Below are 22,035 nucleotides of genomic sequence, written 5' to 3' on the forward strand. Positions count from 1 at the left end.
AAGTCCATTCTGTACGTCTGTGTCTTTATTCCTGTCCTGCCCCTAGGTACTTCAGAACCTTTTTTTTTTTTTTGATTCCATATATATGTGTTAGCATATGGTATTTGCTTTTCTCTGACATAGGTCACTCTGTATGACAGACTCTAGGACCATCCACCTCACTACAAATAGCTCAATTACATTTCTTTTTATGGCTGAGTAATATTCCATTGTACATATGTGCCACATCTTCTTTACCCATTCATTTGTCGATGGAGATTTATGTTGCTTCCATGCCCTGGCTATTGTAAATAGTGCTGTAATGAACATTGTGGTACATGACAATTTTTGAATTATGGTTTTCTCAGGGTATATGCCCAGTAGTGGGATTGCTGGGTCATATGGTAGTTCTATTTTTAGTTTTCTAAGGAAGCTCTGTACTGTTCTCCATAGTGGCTGTATCAATTTACATTTCTACCAACAGTGCAGTAGGGTTCCCTTTTCTCCACACCCTTTTCAGCATTTATTGTTTGTAGATTTATTTTATCATGGCCATTCTGACTGGTGTGAGGTGATACCTCATTTTGTTTTGATTTGCATTTCTCTAATGATTAGTGATGCTAAGCATCTTTTCATGTATTTGTTGGCAATCTATATTTCTGTTTTTGTGCCAGTACCATACTGTCTTGATTACTGTAGCTTTGTAGTAGAGTCTGAAGTCAGGGAGCCTGATTCCTCCAGCTCCATTTTTCTTTCTGAAGATTGCTTTGGCTATTCGGGTGTTTTGTGTTTCCATAAAAATGGTGAAATTTTTCTTTCTAGTTCTGTGGAAAATGCTATTGGTAGGTTGATAAGGATTGCATTGAATCTGTAGATTGCTTTGGGTAGTAGAGTCATTTTCACAATGTTGATTCTTCCAATCCAAGAACATGGTATATCTCTCCATCTGTTTGTATCATCTTTAATTTCATTCATCACTGTCTTATAGTTTTCTGCATACAGGTCTGTTGTCTCCTTAGGTAGGTCTTTTTGTTGCAGTGGTAAATGGGAGTGTTTCCTTAATTTCTCTTTCAGATTTTTCATCATTAGTGTATAGGAATGCCAGAGATTTCTGTGCATTAATTTTGTATCCTGCTACTTTACCAAATTCATTTATTAGCTCTAGTAGTTTTCTGGTAGCATTTTTAGGATTCTCTATGTATAGTATCATGACATCTTCAAACAGTGAGAGTTTTATTTCTTCTTTTCTGATTTGGATTCCTTTTATTTCTTTTTCTTCTCTGATTGTTGTGACTAAAACTTCCAAAGCTATTTTGAATAATAGTGGTGAGAGTGGGCAACCTTGTCTTGTTCCTGATCTTAGTGGAAATGTTTTCACCATTGAGAACGATGTTGGCTGTGGGTTTGTCATATATGGCCTTTATTATGTTAAGGTAAGTTCCCTCTATGCCTTCTTTCTGGAGGGTTTTTAGCATAAAAAAGTACTGAATTGTGTTGAAAGCTTTTTCTGCATCTACTGATATTATTATATGGTTTTTATCTTTCAATTTGTTAATTTGGCATATCACCTTGATTGATTTGTGTATATTGAAGAATCCTTGCATTCCTGGGATAAACCCCACTTGATGATGGTGTATGACCCTTTTAATGTGCTGGTGGATTCTGTTTGCTAGTAGTTTGTTGAGGATTTTTGCATCTATGTTCATCAGTGATATTGGCCTCTAGGTTTGTTTTTTTATGACATCTCTCTCAGGTTTGGTATCATGGTGATGGTGCCCTTGTAGAATTAGTTTGGGAGGGTTCCTTCCTCTACTATATTTTGGATGAGTTTGAGAAGGATAGGTGGTAGCTCTTCTCTAAATGTTTGATAGGATTTTCCTGTGCAGCCATCTGGCACTTGGCTTTTGTTTGTTGCAAGATTTTTAATCACAGTTTCAATTTCAGTGCTTGTGATTGGTCTGTTTATATTTTCTATTTCTTCGTGGTTCAGTCTCAGAATGTTGTGCTTTTCTAAGAATTTGTCCATTTCTTCCAGGTTGTCCATTTTATTCACATATAGTTGCTTCTAGTAATCTCTAATGATTCTTTGTATTTCTGCAGGATCAGGTGTTACTTCTCCTTTTTCATTTCTAATTCTGTTGATCTGAGTCTTTCCCCTTTTTTTCTTGATGAGTCTGGCTAATGGTTTAACAATTTTGTTTATCTTCTCAAAGAACCAGCTTTTAGTTTTACTGAGCTTTACTATCATTGCCTTCATTTCTTTTCCTTTATTTCTGCTCTTTATGATTTTTTTCCTTCTGCAAACTTTGGGTTTTTATTGTTGTTCTTCTTTCTCTAATTGCTTTAGGTGTAAGGTTAGGTTGTTTATTTAAGATATTTCTTGTTTCTAGATGTAGGATTGTATTGCTATAAACTTCCCTCTTAGAACTGTCTTTGCTGCTTTCCATAGGTTTTGAGCATCATGTTTTCATTGTCATTTGTTTCTAGGTATTTTTTGATTTCCTTTTTGATTTCTTCAATGGTCTTTTGGTTATTTATTAGTGTATTGTTTAGCCTCCATTTCTTTGTATATTTTACAGTTTTTTCCCTGTAATTGGTATCTAGTCTCATAGTGTTGTGGTCAGAAATGATACTTGATACAATTTCAATTTTCTTAAATTTACCAGGGCTTCATTTGTGACTCAAGGTATGATCTATCCTGGAGAGTGTTCCATGAGCACTTGAGAAGAAATTGTATTCTGTTGTTTTTGGATGGAATGTCCTATAAATATCCATTAAGTCCATCTTGTTTAATGTATCATTTAAAACTTGTGTTTCCTTATCTATTTTCATTTTGGTTGATCTGTCCATTGGTGAAAGTCGGGTGTTAAAATTCCCTACTATTATTGTGTTACTGTTGATTTCCCCTTTTATGGCTGTTAGCATTTGCATTATGTATTGAGGTTCTCCTATGTTGGGTGCATAAATATTTACATTTGCTATATCTTCTTTGATTCATCCCTTGATCATCATGTAGTGTCCCTCTTGGTTTCTTGTAATAGTCTTTATTTTAAAGTCTATTTTGTTTGATATGAGATTTGCTATTCCATCTTTTTTGATTTCCATTTGCATGGAATATCTTTTTCTAGTCCCTCACTTTTAGTCTGTATGTGTCTCTAGGTCTGAAGTCAGTCCATTGTAGACAGCATATATATGTGTCTTGTTTGTATATCCATTCAGCCAGTCTATGTCTTTTGGTTGGAACATTTAATCCATTTACATTTAAGGTAGTTATTGATATGTATGCTCCTATTATCATTCTTAATTGCTTTGGGTTTTTTATTGTAGGTTTTTTTCTTTCTCTTCTTTTTCCCACCTATAGAAGTTCCTTTAACATTTGTTGTAAAGCTCATTTGTTGGTGCTGAATTCTCTTAAATTTTGCTTGTCTGTAAAGGTTTTAATTTCTCTGTCAAATCTGAATGAGATCCTTGCTGGGTAGAGTAATCTTGGTTGTAGGTTTTCCCCTTTCATCACTTTAATTATGTCCTGACACTCCCTTCTGGCCTGCAGAGTTTCTGCTGAAAGGTCAGCTGTTAACCTTATGGAGATTCTCTTGTAGGTTATTTGTTGCTTTTCCTTGCTGCTTTTAATGTGTTTTATTGTTTGTTTTTGTATTTAATTTTTCGTGGTTTCCTTAACATGTGTCTTGGTTTGTTTCTCCTTGGATTTATCATGTATGGGACTCTCTGCATTTCCTGGACTTGACCAACTATTTCCTTTCCCATGCAAGAGATGTTTTCAACTATAATGTCTTCAAATATTTTCTCAGTCCCTTTCTTTTTCTCTTCTTCTTCTAGGACCCCTATAATGCTAATGTGGGTGTGTTTAATGTCATCCCTGAGGTCTCTGAGACTGTCCTCAATTCTTTTCATTCTTTATCCTACTCTGAGGTAGTTATTTCCACTGTTTTATCTTCCAGGTCACTTATCCGTTCTTCTGCCTCAGTTATTCTGTTATTGATTCCTTCTAGAGAATTTTAAATTTTATTTATTGTCTTGTTCATCATTGTGTGTTTGCTCTGTAGTTCCTCTAGGTCCTTGTTAATCATTTCTTGTATTTTCTCCATTCTGTTTCCAAGATTTTGGATCATCTTTACTATCATTACTTTGAATTCTTTTCCAGGTAGACTGCCTATTTCCTCTTCATTTGTTTGGTCTGATGAGTTTTTACCTTACTCCTTCATCTGCTACATATGTCTCTGTCTTCTCATTTTGTTTAACTTACTGTGTTTGGGGTCTTCTTTTTGCAGGCTGCACATTCATAGTTCCCATTGTTTTTGGTGTCTGTCTCCAGTGGGTAAGTTTGGCTCAGTGGGTTGTTAGGCTTCCTGGTTTGGGGGTTGGTGTCTGTGTTCTGGTGGGTGAGTCTGGATCTGTCTTTCTTGTGGGCAGGATCACATCCAGTGGTGTGTTTTGGGGTGTCTGTGACCTTATTATGATTTTAGGCAGCCTCTCTGCTAATGGGTGGGTTTTTTCCTGTCTTGCTCATTGTTTGGCATGGGGTGTCCAGCACTGGAGCTTGCTGGTCATTGATTGGAGCTGGGTCTTAGCGTTGAGATGGAGATCTCTGGGAGAGCTCTCATTGATTGATATTACATGGTGCCAGGAGGTCCTTGCTGGTCCAATGTCCTGAACTCGGCTCTCCTACTTCAGAGGCTCATGCCTGACACCCGGCTGGAGTGCCAAGACCCTGTCAGCCAGGTGCGTGGGGAGTTTCTTGCCTTTTGGGAAGTCTGAGGTCTTCTGCCAGGGTTCAGTAGGTGTTCTGTTGCAGTTGTTCTACATGTAGATGTATTTTCGATATATTTGTGGGGAGGTAGGTGATTTCCACGTCTTACTCCTCTGCCAGCTTGAAGGTCCTCCTCTTTTCCTATTAATGTTATCAAAGAGTTTCACTTACCTGACATGCAGCAAACCTAATGCTGAGATGCTGGAGGTTTGCAGCAAAGAAAGAGTTTATTCACAAAGCAACTGAGCAGGGAGATGCGAGAACAAATCTCAAGTCTATCTCTGCAAAAGTGGGAAGTGGGGATATTTATGGTTGAAGAGCATAGGGTGGCCAGAGGTGTAAGGGAAGGTGACTGGAGGGAAGGAAATATGCAGCAATTGTCAGTCTGCACAGGACAGACAAGCTTCCTCATGGGACACATGTGCAAAGTCCAGGAGGGTTGGTATGAAACATGTAAGAGAATTTGGGTCTGTGATGTCCAAAGGTCACCTACTGGACAAGGGCATCAATTCTGAGCAGACTCCAATCAGCCATTTTGGTTCCATCCAGTCTCAGTCAGTTTTGTTGTGTTACAAGCAGAGTGGTTTTTAACAAGCTCTTCCCTTATCTGTTGTTTTGTAAGATAATCTCAAGACTTTCGGTTAGTTTCCAGTTTCTGTTAACCTTGTGGGGCATGGTTTCAGGATTTTTTTTTTTTTAACTGTATGCAGCATGGTTTAATTAGGACAGTGCACTTCTGGAATAATTCTGTAAACTCAATACACATGTTCCTTAACTTATGATGAGCTTATGTCCCAGTAAACCCATTGTAATTTGAAAAGTTAATACATCCCTTGTAAGATGAAAGGTAATGCACCTAACCTACTGAACGTCATAGCTTAGCCTCGTCTACCTTAAATGTGCTCAGAACACTTACATTAGCCTACAGTTGGCCATATCATGTAACACAAAGCCTGGTTTATAGTAAAGTGTTGAATATCTCAGGTAATTTATTGAATACTGTACTGAAAGTGAAAAACAGAATGGTTGCCTGGGTACCAAATTGTTGTTAAGTTGTTACCCTCATGATTGTGTGGCTGACTGGGAGATGTGGCTCACTGCCATGGCCCAGCATCATGAGAGAGAGGATTGTATTGCATATCACTAGTCTGGTAAAAGATCAAAATTCAAAATTCCAAGCATGGTTTCTGCTGGTATTGCTTTTGTACCATCATAAAATGGAAAAACCATAAACCAAACCATTGTGAGTCAGGGACCATCTCTGTACAGTTTCCTTGGTCATTTCTTAGAGGATATTTAGTTCTTTTACTGCATTAGATCTTCACCTACCTCTACATTAGAATCACCTAGGAAACTTAAGAAACCCTTTGCCCCACCTTTTTTTTTTTTTTGCTGTATGCGGGCCTCTCACTGTTGTGGCCTCTCCCTTTGAGGAGCACAGGCTCCGGACGCGCAGGCTCAGTGGCCATGGCTCATGGGCCCAGCTGCTCCACGGCATGTGGGATCTTCCCGGACCGGGGCACAAACCCATGTCCCCCACATCGGCAGGCGGACTCTCAACCACTGCTCCACCAGGGAAGCCCCTGCCCCACGTTTCACTATTTAAAGCAGAATTCTGGAGACATGAGGACTAGGCAGCCATGCTTACAAATCTTCCCAGGTGTTTCTAATTTGAGTCTAGAAGCACTGCTCCACCTACAATTCTGAGTATCCTGGCAGGGATTACATTCTTGTAAAATAGGAGCCTTTTCATTATCAGAGTAAATTTCAAGTCACCTAACATTTTTTCCATCTAATACTTAATATCTGCATATGAATGCAGCCAAGCTAATGCAGAATTATTTCTCCTGTATGTACTTATTAATCATAATGGACTTCTACCTACATTTGAAAAGGCAGCATATATATGGGCAAGTCACATGACTTATTCCATCAAGTTCATGCTGAGTGTTTGGTGCAATAATTGTAGGAACTTCCTGGGCCAAGTTCTCCAGGTTTTATCTGTGTATGGGTTAGTTCATAAAATAGCACACATGAACAGGTATTCCCTTCCTTAAGATAAAGATTTAAAGACATTCTCACTATTTATAAAGAGAAATATGAGGAACATCAATTTCAAGGAATGTCTCTAAATTTCCTACAACTTTCATTGAAGAGACAGTGTCAATGTTCAGATGTGGCCCACCTGGGAAAAGTTGATGGCTTGCAGTCAACTCTCCTTTAGCACAAATAGAGGGGCTGCAGATTATGTTTAAACGATCATTCTTTAAACACTTACTTATTTTGTGCCAGGCATGCTTCTCACTCCAGGGAACATAGCAGTAAAAAACAAAAGGATAAAAATATTTGTCTTCATGGAGTTTATGTTTCAATATGAGGAAACATACAATGAACAAAATCTGTGAGTTAAAAAACTTGATGGTTATATATATTTTGGAGAAAAATGTGCAGGGAAGGGAAATAAGGACATTTGAAGTGGCAGAGGGTTAATTTTAAATGGGGAGACCAGGAAAGACTTACAGAGAGAAGGTGACATTTTAGGAAAGACTTGGAATTGAATCACCTAGCCAGGAAGGTATTATCTGGAGAGCAGCAAGTGCAGAGCCTGGTGTTTTCCTATAAAAGCAGCAGGACTGTATTTTTGGAACAGAGGGAGCAAGGGTGAAAGAAGTTCCTGTGGATGGTGGGTTTGGGGGGATTGTGAACTTCTGTTGCTGATGGTGTTGTCAAACAAGTTAGTGCCATTTGAAGGAGAGTCTATAAAGTGTTCCCCATCCAATGAATACTTGGAACAGATAAAGTTTATGGGTCCTCATGAGATCTCATGATTCTTGATAGTTGCAAAGACACACTTTATTCTTACTGGGCAGGTGTCTTCAATTTCCAAACCAGTGGGGGAGAAACAGTGAAAAGTCAAATTTAGTTCCCCCTTATTGAAATATAAACTCCATGAAGGCAAAAAGTTTTATATTTTTTATTCCTTTTTTCCCCAGGAGCTAGAAGTATACAAAAATGAATATTTGCTACAAAATGAATATTTGTTTAGAGAATCATCATTTAAGCTTACAATCAATCAATATCCCCTCTATTCTTGTTAAGGATAAGTTAAAGGAAAATGAACCAATTTGTTTAGAGTTAAAAAGAATGATTTGGGGTTGTGATGTTAATACACCTTTCTTTATAATCATGAAAATATTTTAAAGAGTGAAGACAATTGGTCGTATTACAATTTTGGCACTTAAAAGTCATGTATTTTCAGGAGCAGATATCTCTTCTCTCAGTTACCTGCATGCTCCAATTCCTCAGATTTTACTTTCTCTATTCAAATGTCATTTTCCTTAACCACCTCATCTCAGTGTGCCTTCCCTACCCTTGCCTGTTACTCTCTATTTCCTTTACTCTGCTTCAGTTTTTCATAATATGGGTTATGAGTTAAATTTTGCCCCCATCTCCTAAAATATATGTCGAAGCTCTAACCTTCAGTACTTCAGACTGTGACCTTATTTGTAAATAGTTTCTTTGCAGATGTAGCTAAGTTAAGTTTATTGGGGTGGGTCCTAGTCCAGTATGACTGGTGTCCTTATAAAAAGGAGAAATTTGGACACAAACATAGACATATATAAATGAGTCTGTGAAGAGGCACAGGGAGAATGCCATGTGAAGATGGAGGATTGAAGTGACACATCTATCAATACAAGCCAAATATTCTTGGTAAACCCCCAGAAGCTAAGCAAAGGCAAGGGAGATTTCCCTTCAGGTTTCAGAGGGATCATGGCCCTACAGATACCTCAATTTTGGATTTCTAGCCTCCACAACTATGAGACAATAAATTTCTGTTGTTTTATGTCACTCAGTTTGTGGCACTTTGTTGCGGCAGCTCTAGAAAACAAATACACCACTTGACGTGTGGTATACCATTTCTTTGTTGAGTTTCTGCCTGCTCCTACCAGGCTCTTTAAGTTCCATGAGGAAAAGGATGTAATGTATTTTGTTTGCCTTTGTACTCGAGTACTTAGAACAGTGCCTGACACTCAAAAATTTTTGCTGAAAGAATGTAGAGCTAAACTATTTTATTTTTCCCATTCTTTTTTTGTTGTTGTTGTTGGGGGGTGGCTGTTATTTGTTCTTTCTGAAGATTGATCCACATCCAGGATTGGAGAAGTAGGAAAATTTTCAATAATTGTAAAAGCATATAGTGGAAATTTTCACTCTATATTTTATTATAGTTCCCTAAAAATATACTCTTTGGTAGGAACTAATTCTCTGTGTGGAGGTCTTAAACATCTCTGAGCATGTCCAGGAAAGCACTGTGACCAGGATAGAGCCATTGCTTGCCCAGGAGATCCTATTGGGCACTTAGGATTAGGTTATCCTTCATGTGTGTCAGCCTCTTGCCTGCTGATTGTCAAAGGAAGTGGGAGCAGGTTCTGTCTGGATGACTCCATCTCCTTCCCTTTTGCTCTTAGTGACCTCTGCTGTTGTAAAGCAACACTGCTGCTCGCCAGCAGAGCTGCTCTCTGATTTCTGACCAGGAAAACCGTCAATAATAAATCTCATCATTCTGAAAAATAAAAATACCCCCAGGCATCAAAGTCCACAGTGACTTCCGTGGTTTTCTTAGGTTTGAAAGTGGTTTGTGAGAATGTCTTCAGACTTCAGCGTTGCTGGCAGAGGTAGGTGGGGGCTGTATGACCTCAAAAGAGTAAAGGAAACTTGATAGATGCATCTTGCACCTTCCCTTGACCACCAGATGTGCCTCCTGCCGCAGCTTGCTGCAACTCCAATTATTGAGGTCACGTCAGAGATTTATTTATTTGTTAGTTTTCATTAAAGAAGGTATCCGTGGTTCCATTAATACTCATCCTTATCTAATTCAGCCACCTCATCTGGCCGACTCATATGAGGAAAAACAATACTGTCTCTTTGTTTAGGTAGGCAATCTAATGTGACTCACAAATAAAACATTTTTTAGGTTAATGACCTTAGTGAAGTCCTTCTGATAAGGTAGAAGCGCGATATTGTAAAATAGGAAGCATAAAAACAAAATGTGTATGTGCATAAATATCCTTTCTAATACATGAGTTTTGGAAAGTCCCAAATTTCATGAATCATTAGCCTGATTTATATTGATGTTATATAATCCTTTCAAAACCAAGATTGTGTAGATGTTGCCATCTACTGTTTGCCTAGATACATACTAGTACATATAATTCACTTTATATAACAATATTCTTCCCTCTAACTGCATTTCTTTTTCTGCGAAGATCATTTTAACCTCAATGCCTTCTTCTTTTGAAGTGATTTATTTACTTATTTACTTTTAAGTACTGTACCCAAAGGGTCATTACAAGAAATTCTTCCACTGATACATTGGAAAAATCCTGAGAAAGTGACCTAATATTCCATAAATCTTCTCCAATATGTTGACATCATTTTGAAGTTGGAAAAGAGATGCAGTATCTATAATTGAAACTCCACTTTAATAATGCTTTAGTCTCTAATCTAATTCAAAGAGGTTAAGATTACTGGATTGCTGTTAGTTTTATTTTCAGATTCAAATTCAAGACATGTATAAAATAAATATCTGGTTGTTTGGTTTTTTTTCCTGTAAATACATTTAGATATCAGTGATTGTGTCAGATTCTTTTTATTAGGATAAAATACCAATTAGTTTACTTAACAATTGTTTTTTTGAATTGTTTACTTTGTAGTTTTTTGATGTGTACGTAGCACTTTTTAAGTATGCTGTTGATTCAATCAGGAAATAAAGTAAAATTTTAAAAATCTGTGCACTTACAGTTCAGACTAATTTTAGTGCTCTGAGATAATCTATGGTCTTCAAACATAAAACTATGACTAGACCCAGTAACAATCATAAGTAAAATCTGTGAACTGTTTTACAGTTTATAAATTTCTTCAAATATTTTAGTTAATTTTGTACTAGTAATAATACTGTGAAGTAATTAGTACAGTAATATGGTTTTTTATAGGTATATTCAGCTTTATGAAGAAAACATACTGAAATATTAGGGGAAAACAACTTTTTCTCTGACTCCACTAAACACTATAAAATCTGTTGATACTTTTACAGAAACTAATCCTTTTTTTCAGGAGAATATCCAAGGGAAAAAAATTATCATTTTTTCAATGACATAATGACTGGGAAAGAAAAGCCATGAACATATGTAAGCTAGTATTTAGATGTTGAATTTGCACAAAGACCCCAAGTGGGAATAGAAACATTGTGTTTAATGCAGGCCAATAATCTTTTACATAGAATTGTTCCATGATACTCTTTTTTATTTTTTGTTAGGTTCAGAGGTACAGTGTGGTGATTCAATAGTTTTATAAATTATACTCTATTTAAAGTTATATTAAAATAATGGCTATATTTCCCTGTGTTTCTTCTCTATTTTATAGTTTGTACCTCTTAATACTATACCCTTATCTCACTCCTCACACCTTACCTCTCCCCATTGGTAACCACTTCTTTGTTCTCTCTGTCTGTGACTTTGTTTCTGTTTTGTTACATACAATATTTTGCTTCAGTTTTTTAGATTCTTCATTTAACTGATAACATACAGTATTTGTCTTTCTGTCTGACTTATTTCACTAAGCATAATACTCTCTAGGTCCAATCACATTGCTGCAAATTTCATTCTTTTTTATGGCTGAGTAATATATATATATATATATATATATATATATATATATATATATAATATACCACATTATATATATATATATATATATATATATATATATATATATATATATATATACCACATCTTCTTTATCAATTTATCTATTTATGGTTGCTTCCATATCTTGGTTATGGTAAATAAGCTGCTGTGAAAATTGAGGTGTTTGTCTCTTTTTGAATTAGTGTTTTCATTTTCTTTGGATATATACCAGCAGTATCATATGGTACTTCTATTTTTAGTTTTGAGGAATTTCCATACTGCTTTCCATAGTAGCTGCAATAATCCCACCTACAGTGTACAAGGGTTCCCTTTTATTCACATCCTCACCAACATTTGTTATTTATGGACTTTTTGATGACAGCCATTTTGACAGGTGTGAGGTGATATCTCATTGTGGTATTGACTTGCTGTCTCTGATGATTAGCGATGTTGAGCACTTTTTCATGTGTCTGTTGGCCATCTGTATATCTTCCTTGGGAAAATGTCTATGCATGTCTTCTGTCCATTTATTAATTGGGTTGTTGGTTTTTGTGATTTTGGATTGTATGAACAGTTTATATATTTGGATATTAATCCCTTATCAGACATATAATTTGCAAAGCCTTGGCTGTACAGGAGTCTTTCTGCTAGTCTCCAGTTAGTTTTCAGGGAGAATTATTTCATGTGTAGATGTATCTTTGATGTGTTCTTTGGAAGAGGTGAGTTCTTCATCTTCCTACTCTGCCATCTTGATCCAAGTTCATTACTATAGTAATTTTTTTTTCATATTACAATAATAGTGAAAGAAATCAAGGTATTTGTTGACTATTACATAGCCAAAAGAACTATAAATCTAGTTTTCTTAACTCCAAAGCTTACTCACATTTATTGTTCCTTATGAGTTAGTTTAATTAATTTACATATAGGTAATCAACTTTTTTCAACTTTTGCTTATTGAGTGAATAATTTTAAAATGTTTAAAAATATTCAAGACAGAAATTGGCCAATATGGCAGAGTAGAAAGACCCTGAGCTCACCTTCTTTCACATGCACACCAAAATCACAACTATCTGCAGAACAACCATCAATGAAAAAGACTGAGACCTACAAATAAAGATCTTCTACAACTAAAGATATAAAAAAGGAACCACAATGAGATGGGTAGGAGGAGTAGACTCACAATATAGTCAATCCCATACCCCTGGGCGGGCAACCTACAAATTGGGGAATAATTACATTACAGAGGTTTTTCTAAAGGAGTGAGAGGTCTGAGCCCCATGTTGGGCTCCCCAGCCCAGGCCTTCTGCAATGGGAAGATGAGCTCCCAGAGTATTTGATTTTGAAGGAGAGTGGAGCTTACATTTAGGAATCCCAGAGGGCTGGGGAAATTAGAGATTTTACTCTTAAAGGGTGCACACAAAATATCACACACTCCAGGACTGAGGGCAGAAGCAGTAATTTGAGAGGAGCCTGTGTCAAACCTATTTGCTGAACTTAGAGAAGCAGAAAGCAACTGCAGCTCACCCTGGGGACATAGACACTGGTAACAGCCATTTTTGGGAGCTCCTTTTACCACGTTGACACCAGAGTTGGCAAGTGCCATTGCAGCATCTACCCTCTAGCTCATTAGACCAAGACCTGGCCCCATCCAACAGCCTGTAGGCACCAGTGCTAAGACTCTTCAGGCCAAACAACTAACTTGGTGGGGACACAGCATTCATCAACAGACAGGCTACTTTAAGACCCCCTGAGCCCACAGCCTCCTCTGGACATGACCTTGCCCACCAGAGGACCCAGGATGCAGCTGTATACAACATTGGGCAGACATGAGTTCCAGAATTCTTTGGTCCCTGGCCCTGCCTTCTAGGGAGCTGCCTCTAGCCTCTGGACAAGCCTCACCCACCAGAAGGCTGACACCAGACTCAAGAAAACCACAGTTCCACAGCCTGCAGATCCAGCCTACCCATCAGCAGGACAGACCCTTTCCTGGGATCACCTGGGCCCTGGTACTGCCCACTAGAAGGCCAACACAAGTTTTGGGACACCCTGGACCCATACCCAACTGTGTCAGAAACCACCCCTTCCCCCAATTGATCTGACACCAACTCTGAAAAACCTGGGTCCTACAAGCAGGCTCCAGGACCCAGGTCTGCCTGTCAGTAGTGCAGCACTTGGCTTCACCTACCAGTGGGTAGGCAATAGCACTGGAGTCTTCTTGACCCCAACTCAACCCACTAGTGAACTAACATAAGCCCTGGAGACCCCTGGGGTTCTTCAGTCAGCCATTCATGATGCAGTACCACCAGCAGCAGCCTCTACACAAGGCATGACCTGGAAACAAACCAGACTGGGAGCAACAAAGTCCATGAGACCACACACATAATCCGTCCCCCACAACAGAAGGACCCATGCAGACCTCATAACAGGAAACCCTAGAGCAAATAGCTTGGGAGATAAGAGTGGGGTACACTGCTGGGATTCATGGGACATCTCATACAAAATGTCACTTCTCCAAGATTGGGAAACATAACGAATCTACTAAATACATAAAAATAAAAACAGCAACTTAGGCAAAATGAAACAATAGAAGAACGTGTTCCAGACAAAGGAACAAGATAAAACCCCAGAAGAAGAACTAAGTGAAGTGTAGATAAGCAATTTACTCAAGAAGAAATTCAAGGTAGTGATTGTAAAGATTATCGAAGAACTCTGGAGAAGAATGTGTACACAGAACTAGACATTACACATTTTTAACAAAGACTTACATTATAAAGAAGAACCAGAGATGAATACATTAACCAAAATGAAAAATACACTAGAAGGAATCAGCAGTAGATTAAATAATACATAGGAATGGATCAGAGAGCTAGAAGACAGAGTAGTGGAAATCACTACTGTTGAACAGAAAAAAGAAAAAAAAAAGAAAAAATTTGAGGACAGTTTAAGAGACATCTGGGACACTATCAAGTGCACTAATATTCATAATCCAATGGATCCTGAAAGAAGAGAGAGAGAAAGGTGTTGAGAGCATATTTGAAGATATAATAGCTGAAAACTTTCCTAACCTGGGAAAAGAAACAGACATCCAAGAAGTCCAGGAAGTACAGAGAGTCCCATACAGGACTAACCCAAAGATGAACACATCAAGACACATTGTAATTAAAATGGCAAAAAATTAAAGATAAAGAGAGAATATTAAAAGCAACAAGGGAAAAGCAACAGGTTATATACAAGAGAACTGTCATAAGTCTATCAGCTGAATCTTCAGCAGAAATTCAGCAGGCAAGAAGGCAGTGGCATGATATATTTAAAGTAATAAAAGGGAAAAACTTACAACCAAGATTACTCTACCCGGCATGGTTCTACTTCAGATTTGATGGAGAGATCAAAAGCTTATCAGACAAGCAAAACCAAAAAAGTACCACAAAACTGGCTTTACAAGAAATGTTAAAGGAACTTCTTTAAGCAAAAAAGAAAAGGTCACAACTAGAAAGATGAAAATTATAAAATGAAAAAGCTTATTGGTAAAGGCAAACATATAGTAAAGGTAGGAAATCATCCACACACAAAGCTACTGGGAAGGTTAAAAGACAAAGTAGTAAAATCATCTACATCCACAACAAGCAGTTAAGGGATACATAAAATAATTAGATGTAAAATATGATATCAAAAAGAATACTTGTGAGGGGAAGAGAGTACAAATGCAGTATTGTTAAAATGCATTTGAAACTAATATCAGTAACTTAAAACAATCATATATACATATAGATTACTATGTAAAAACCTCATGGTACCCACAAAACAAAAGTCTATAATAGATGAACACACAAAAAAGAAAAAGGAATCTGAACATAACACCAAAGATGGTCATCAAATCACAAAAGAAGAGAACAAAAGAAGATGAAAGGAATAAAAAATAGCTATGAAAACACCCCAAAACAATTAACACAAGATGGTAATAAGAACCTAAATATCAATAAATATATCCATAAATGTAAATGCGGTAAATGCTCCAATCAAAAGACAGAGTGGCTGAATAGATATAAAACAAGACCCGTATATATGCTGCCTATAAGAGACTCACTTCAGATCTAAAAACACACAGACTGGGGATTCCCTGGTGGTGCAGTGGTTAAGAATCCACCTGCCAATGCAGGGACACAGGTTTGAGCCCTGGTCAGGGAAGATCCCACATGCCACAGAGCAACTAAACCTGTGCGCCACAACTACTGAGCCTGCACTTTAGAGCCCATGAGCCACAACTACTGAGCCCCTGAGCCATAAGTACTGGAGCCTGCATGCCTAGAGCCCATGCTCTGCAACAAGAGAAACCACACAATGAGAAGCCCACGCACCACAACGAAGAGTAGCCCCCACTTGCCTCAACTAGAGAAAGCCTATGTGCAGCAACAAAGACCCAACGTAGCCAAAAATAAAATAAATAAATAAATTCTTAAAAAAATAAAATAAAGCACACAGACTGAAAGGAAGGGATGGAAAAAGGTATTCTATGCAAATGGAAATCAAAAGAAAGCCAGGGTAGAAATACTTAGACAAAATGGACTTTAAAGTCTGTTATAAGAGACAAAGAAAGATATTATATAATGATCAAGGGATCAATTCAAGAAGATATAACATCCAATGTAGGTGTAACTAAATTCCTAAAACAAATATTAACAAACATAATGGGAGATATTAACAGTAACACAATAACAGTAGGGGACTTCAACACTCCACTTACATCAATGGACAGATCATCCAGACAGAAAAATCAATAAGGCTGTAAATGACACTTTAAACCAGATAAACTTACTAGATATATGTATAGAATATTCCATCTGGAAGCAGCAGAATACATAGTCTTTTCAAGTGCACATGGAACATTTTCCAGGATATATCACATACTAGGTCACAAATAAGCCTTGGTAAATTTAAGAAAATTGAAATCATATCAAGCATCTTTTCCAAAACACAATGCTATGAGACTAGAAAACAACTATGAAACAAACACTTGGAGGCTAAACAATATGCTACTAAAGAATCAATGGATCACTGAAGAAATCAAAGAGGAAATAAAAGAGTACCTGGATACAAATGAAAACAAAAACACAGCAATCCAAAATCTATGGGATGCAGCAAAAGCAGTTCTAAGAGGGAAGTTTATAGCAACACAAGTTTACCTTGGGAAACATGAAAAACTCAAATAAACAACCCAAACTTAGACCTAAAGGAACTAGAAAAAGAAGAATAAGCAAATCCTAAAATTAATAGAAGGAAAGAAATCATAAAGATCACACCAGAAATAAAGACTAAGAAAACAGTAGAAAAGATCAATGAAATTAAGAGCTGGTTCTTTGAAAAGACAAATAAAATTGATAAACCTTTAGCCAGACTCATCAAGAAAAAAAAAAAAGAGAAGACCCAAATCAATAAAATCAGAAATGAAAAAGGAGAAGTTATGACTGACACCACAGAAATACAAAAGATCATAAGAGACTACTGCAAACAACTATATGCCAATAAAATGGACAACCTAGAAGAAATGGACAAATTATGTATAATCTCCCAAGACTGAAGCAGGAAGAAATAGAAAATATGAACCGACCAATTACCAGTAATAAAAATTGAATCAGTAATTTAAAAATTGCCCCCCAAAAATGTTCAGGACCAGATAGCTTTACAGTGAATTCTATTAAACATTTAGAGAAGATTTAACAACTATCCATCTCAAACTGTTCCAAAAAATTTAAGAAGAAGGAATGTCTCTGAACTTATTCTATGAGTTCAGCCTCACCCTGATATCAAAACCAGACTAAGATATCACACAGACACACAAAAAATTATAGGCCAATATCACTGATGAACATAGATGCAAAAATCCTCAACATTATATTAGCAAACTTAAATCAACAATACATTAGAAGGATCATACACCATGATCTAGTGGGATTTATCCCAAGGATGTAAGTAGTTTTCAATATCTGCAAGTCAGTCAATCACCACATTAACAAACTGAAGAATAAAAACCCTATGATCATTTCAGTAGATGCAGAAAAATCTTTTGACAAAATTCAACACTCATTTATGATAAAAACTCTCCAGAAAGTGGGTATAGAGGAAACATACTTCAACATAATAAAGGCCCACAGCTAACAACCATACTCATTATACTTATCAAGCAGAAAACTTTTTTCTAAGATCGGGAACAAGACAAGGATAGCCATACTCACCACATTTATTCAACACAGTATTGGAACTCCTAACCACATTAATCAGACAAGAAAAAGGAATAAAAAGAATCCAGATTGGAAAAGAAGAAGTAAAACCATCACTGTTTGCAGATGATGTGAACTATACATAGAAAATCCTAAAGACACTACCAGAAAACTACTAGAGTTCAGCAATGAATTTGGTAAAGTTTCAGGTTATAAGATTAACATGTAAAAATCTGTTGCATTTCTATGCACTAACAATAAACTATCAGAAACAGAAATTAAGGAGACAATCCCATTTACCACTGCATCAAAAAGAATAAAATACTTATGTATAAACCTACCTAAGGAGGTAAAAATCTGTACTCAGAAAACTGTAAAACACTGATGAATGAAACAGAAGATGACACAAACAGATGGAAAGATATACCGTGTTCATAAATTGGAAGATTTAATGTTGTTAAAATGACCATGGTACCCAAGACAATCTACAGATTCAATCCAATTCCTATCAAAATAACAATGGCATTTGTCACAGGACTAAAACAAATAGTTTTAAAATTTGTATGGAAACACAAAAGACTCTGAATAGCCAAAACAATCTTGAGAAAAAAGATCAAAGCTGGAGGTATCCTGCTCCCTGATTTCAAACAATACCACAAAGCTACAATAATCAAAACAGTATGGTACTGGCACAAAAAATAGACACATAGACCAATGGAACAGAATGATCAATTAATATATGACAAAGAAGGCAAGAATATACAATACAGAAAAGACAGTCTCTTCAATAAGTGGTGCTGGGAAAACTGGACAGCCACATGTAAAAGAATGACATCAGAACATTTCTCACACCATATACAAAAATAAATTCAAAATGGATTAAAGACCTAAATATAAGACCAGAAACCATAAAACTCCTGGAAGAAAACATAGAACACTTTTTCACATAAATGGTAGCAATATATTTTTTAGATCTGACTCCTAAAGAAAAGGAGATAAAAACAAAAATAAATAGATATGACCTAATTAGACACAAAAGCTTTTGTGTGGCACAGAAAACCATGGACAAAATGAAAAGACAAGCTACTGAATGGGAGAAAATATTTGCAAAAGTGGTTAATACCCAAAATATATAAATAGATCATACAACTCAACATCAAAAACACAAACAACCCAATTAAAAAATGGGCAGAGGACCTGAATATATATTTTTCCACAGAAGACATACAGTTGGCCAACAGTCACATGAAAAGATGCTAAACATCAGTAATCATCAGAGAAATGTAAATTAAAATGAGAATGAGATTTCACCTCACACCTGTTAGCACGAGTATCGTCAAGAAGACCACAAATAAAAATGTTGGTGAGGATGTGGAGAAATGGGAACAGTCATACACTGTTTCTGGGGATATAAATTGGTGTAGCCACTGTAGAAAATGGTATGGCGGTTTCCTAAAAAACTAAAACTAGAACTACTGTATGACCCAGCAATTCCAATCCTGGGCATGTATTTGAAAAAAAATGGAAACATTAATTTGAAAAGATACATACACTCCAATGTTCACAGCAGCATTCTTTATAACTTCCAAGATAAGAAGCAACCTAAGTGTCCATCAACAGATGAATGGATAAGGGAGATGTGGTATATATATACAATGGAATATTACTCAGCCAAAAAAGAATGAAAGTTTGCCATTTGAGACAACATGAATGGGCTTGGAGGGTATTAGGTTTAGTGAAATAAATCTGTCAAAGACAGACAAATACTGTATGATATCACTTAAATGTGGAAACTAAAAAGTTAAGTAAAATAGTGAATATAACAAAACAGAAACAGACTCACAGATACAGACAACAAACTAGTGGTTACCAGTGGGGAGAGGGGAGGTGGCGAGGGGCAATATAGGGACAGGGGATAAGAAAAAAGGATTATTAGGGGATTATATGAAACAGTGTGTGTGAAACTTTTGAAAATTATAAAGCATTATAACCTCTAAAAAATCTCTCATTCAGTTAAAAATGAATTTAAAAATAAATGTTATTTTAAACAATGCATTGTTTAAACGCTTTTGGACTATCTTATCTCTGCCTGAACTTCAGGGTGGGGCAAGATAGGTGTAGTGGATAAGAGATACAAACTATTATATATAAAATAAATAAGCTACAACGATATATTGTACAACACAGGGAACATAGCCAATACTTTATAATACTATAAATGGAGTATAACCTTTAAAATTTGTGAATCACTATGTTGTACACCTGTAACATATATTTTTTTTACATCAACTATACCTCAATAAAAAAAAGAATATAATCCATCTTAAGAAAAAAAAAGCAATCAGATTACCATGCATATAAAGATAGTTAAATGAATTTGATTTTTTCCATTATGGAGTATTATGTTGCTTATATGATCAAATTTTTATAAAATTTGCAGGAGCAATAACAACATAAAAAACAGATTTATTGGGCTTCCCTGGTGGCGCAGTGGTTGAGAGTCTGCCTGCCGATGCAGGGGACACGGGTTCGTGCCCCAGTCTGGGAAGATCCCACGTGGCGCGGAGCGGCTGGGCCCGTGAGCCATGGCCGCTGAGCCTGCGCGTCCGGAGCCTGTGCTCCGCAACAGGAGAGGTCACAGCAGTGAGAGGCCCGTGTACTGCAAAAACAAACAAACAAACAAACAAACAAAAAAAAAACAGATTTATTCTTCAGATTCACACGTGCTTGCTAAGTATCTTTTAAATATTTCCTTTTAAGCATTCTTTTCCTTTCAAGGTATTTTCTTTCTCTCTGAAAAATTGAGAAAAAAATCAAATTGGCAATTTCTGAAAAAGAAGAGACAAAAGTATGTGAAATACATTTTGGTTTCAGATTCTCTATAAATGCCATTCTGAAATTTTTCCTTTCCTTAAACTTTCATCTATCACTCACTTTCTACAAATGGAAGAATTATATTTCTTCCTATGTAGACTTCCAACTGAAGATTTTACTATTTAGAAATGCTAAATATATGATATCAAACATCACTCTTAAAAACTCTAAAACACCTGTGCCCTCATAAAATCGATTGACAATTTGATTTTTGCTGTAAGTGGTCAAATAAATTTCCCACTCAGATGGGACAATTTTAGAGACAAAGAAATGATACAAATAGACCTTCTTTAATCTAAATGGCCCCTGACAGTCTCAGTAATGAAAAGAGAAAAGGGTTATTGAAGCTTCCTCACCTTATATTTATGCATCTATTTATGGTTTCTTAGGTGCTGAATTTTTTAAAAGTCTGGATTCCTTCCCATCTTGCCTTTGTGGTTGAAGGTGTGGACTCTGGGCACAGGCTATTGGAGTTCATATCCTGGTTGTGCCACTTACTAGCTGTGTGAGACTTCCACAAGACACTTAAGATTTCGGTGCCTCAGTTGCCCCCTCTGTAAAACGGTGGTAGTAATGATGTTACCTCATTGGTTTTGGTAATTAAATGAGTTACTATCTGTAAAACACTTAGAAGTTCACTCTAAGAACTATTTAAGTCTATCTTATTTTATTCATTACAATAATGTAGCAGTGCTAAATATTTGTTAAATCCTTAAAGCTTTTGCTGTAATTACAAAGTTTTACAACTGGAGTGGAGGAAGCAGGGTGGATACTCCAGCTTCATCTAGGTCACAGTTCCAAAGTAAAGAGACTGATATACACTGTGCTGTGTAGGCACATGGGCTCTCATTGAAGAAGCTTGGTTAATGAGCAGAGGAAAGAAGTTTTTTGGGAAGTTTTTAAAATTTTTTATTTCTTTTTCTAAAACATGTTTGCTTAATTAAAGACATATTACTTTAAAATTTATGTTACCATCAGAAATTTATTTATTGTGTTGTAACATAAAACACACCAATGGACAGGCGATATATACCATTTAGATTATTACCTATCATCCTTTATAATAGCCAGTATACAATGGAAACTAAAGTTTTCAAATGATCTTGGGCCCTATTATTTGAGAATCTAACGTCATTATGGTTTTTAAAAATATATTTGTATATAGATTACAATTATATCTGTTTTGCAGACAAAATTATTCGTAAGTCATCTAGACTCAAGTAGAAGGTACAACTTATCTTTAATTCTGTCTATTATCTAGGAGGCAATGTGGTATGAATATCAAGTTAATTTTGTGAGTCTTAAATGACTCCCCTAGAATGATTCTTAACAAACCTGAAACAGGAGTAGATAATACAGATTACATTCTAAATCAGGAATGTGGTTAGAGAACACTAAAGTGTTTGGTGTGTAAATTGTGTGAAGGGCTCTAACTTTATCTGAAAAAAAATTATGAATATAAATAATTACTATGGGTGAAGATGTCTGACAGTAGATGTTTTCAGTCCTTTATCTA

This window comes from Lipotes vexillifer, unplaced genomic scaffold (genome assembly GCF_000442215.2).
Source record: "Lipotes vexillifer unplaced genomic scaffold, Lipotes_vexillifer_v1.1 scaffold793, whole genome shotgun sequence".
NCBI lineage: Eukaryota > Metazoa > Chordata > Mammalia > Artiodactyla > Lipotidae > Lipotes > Lipotes vexillifer.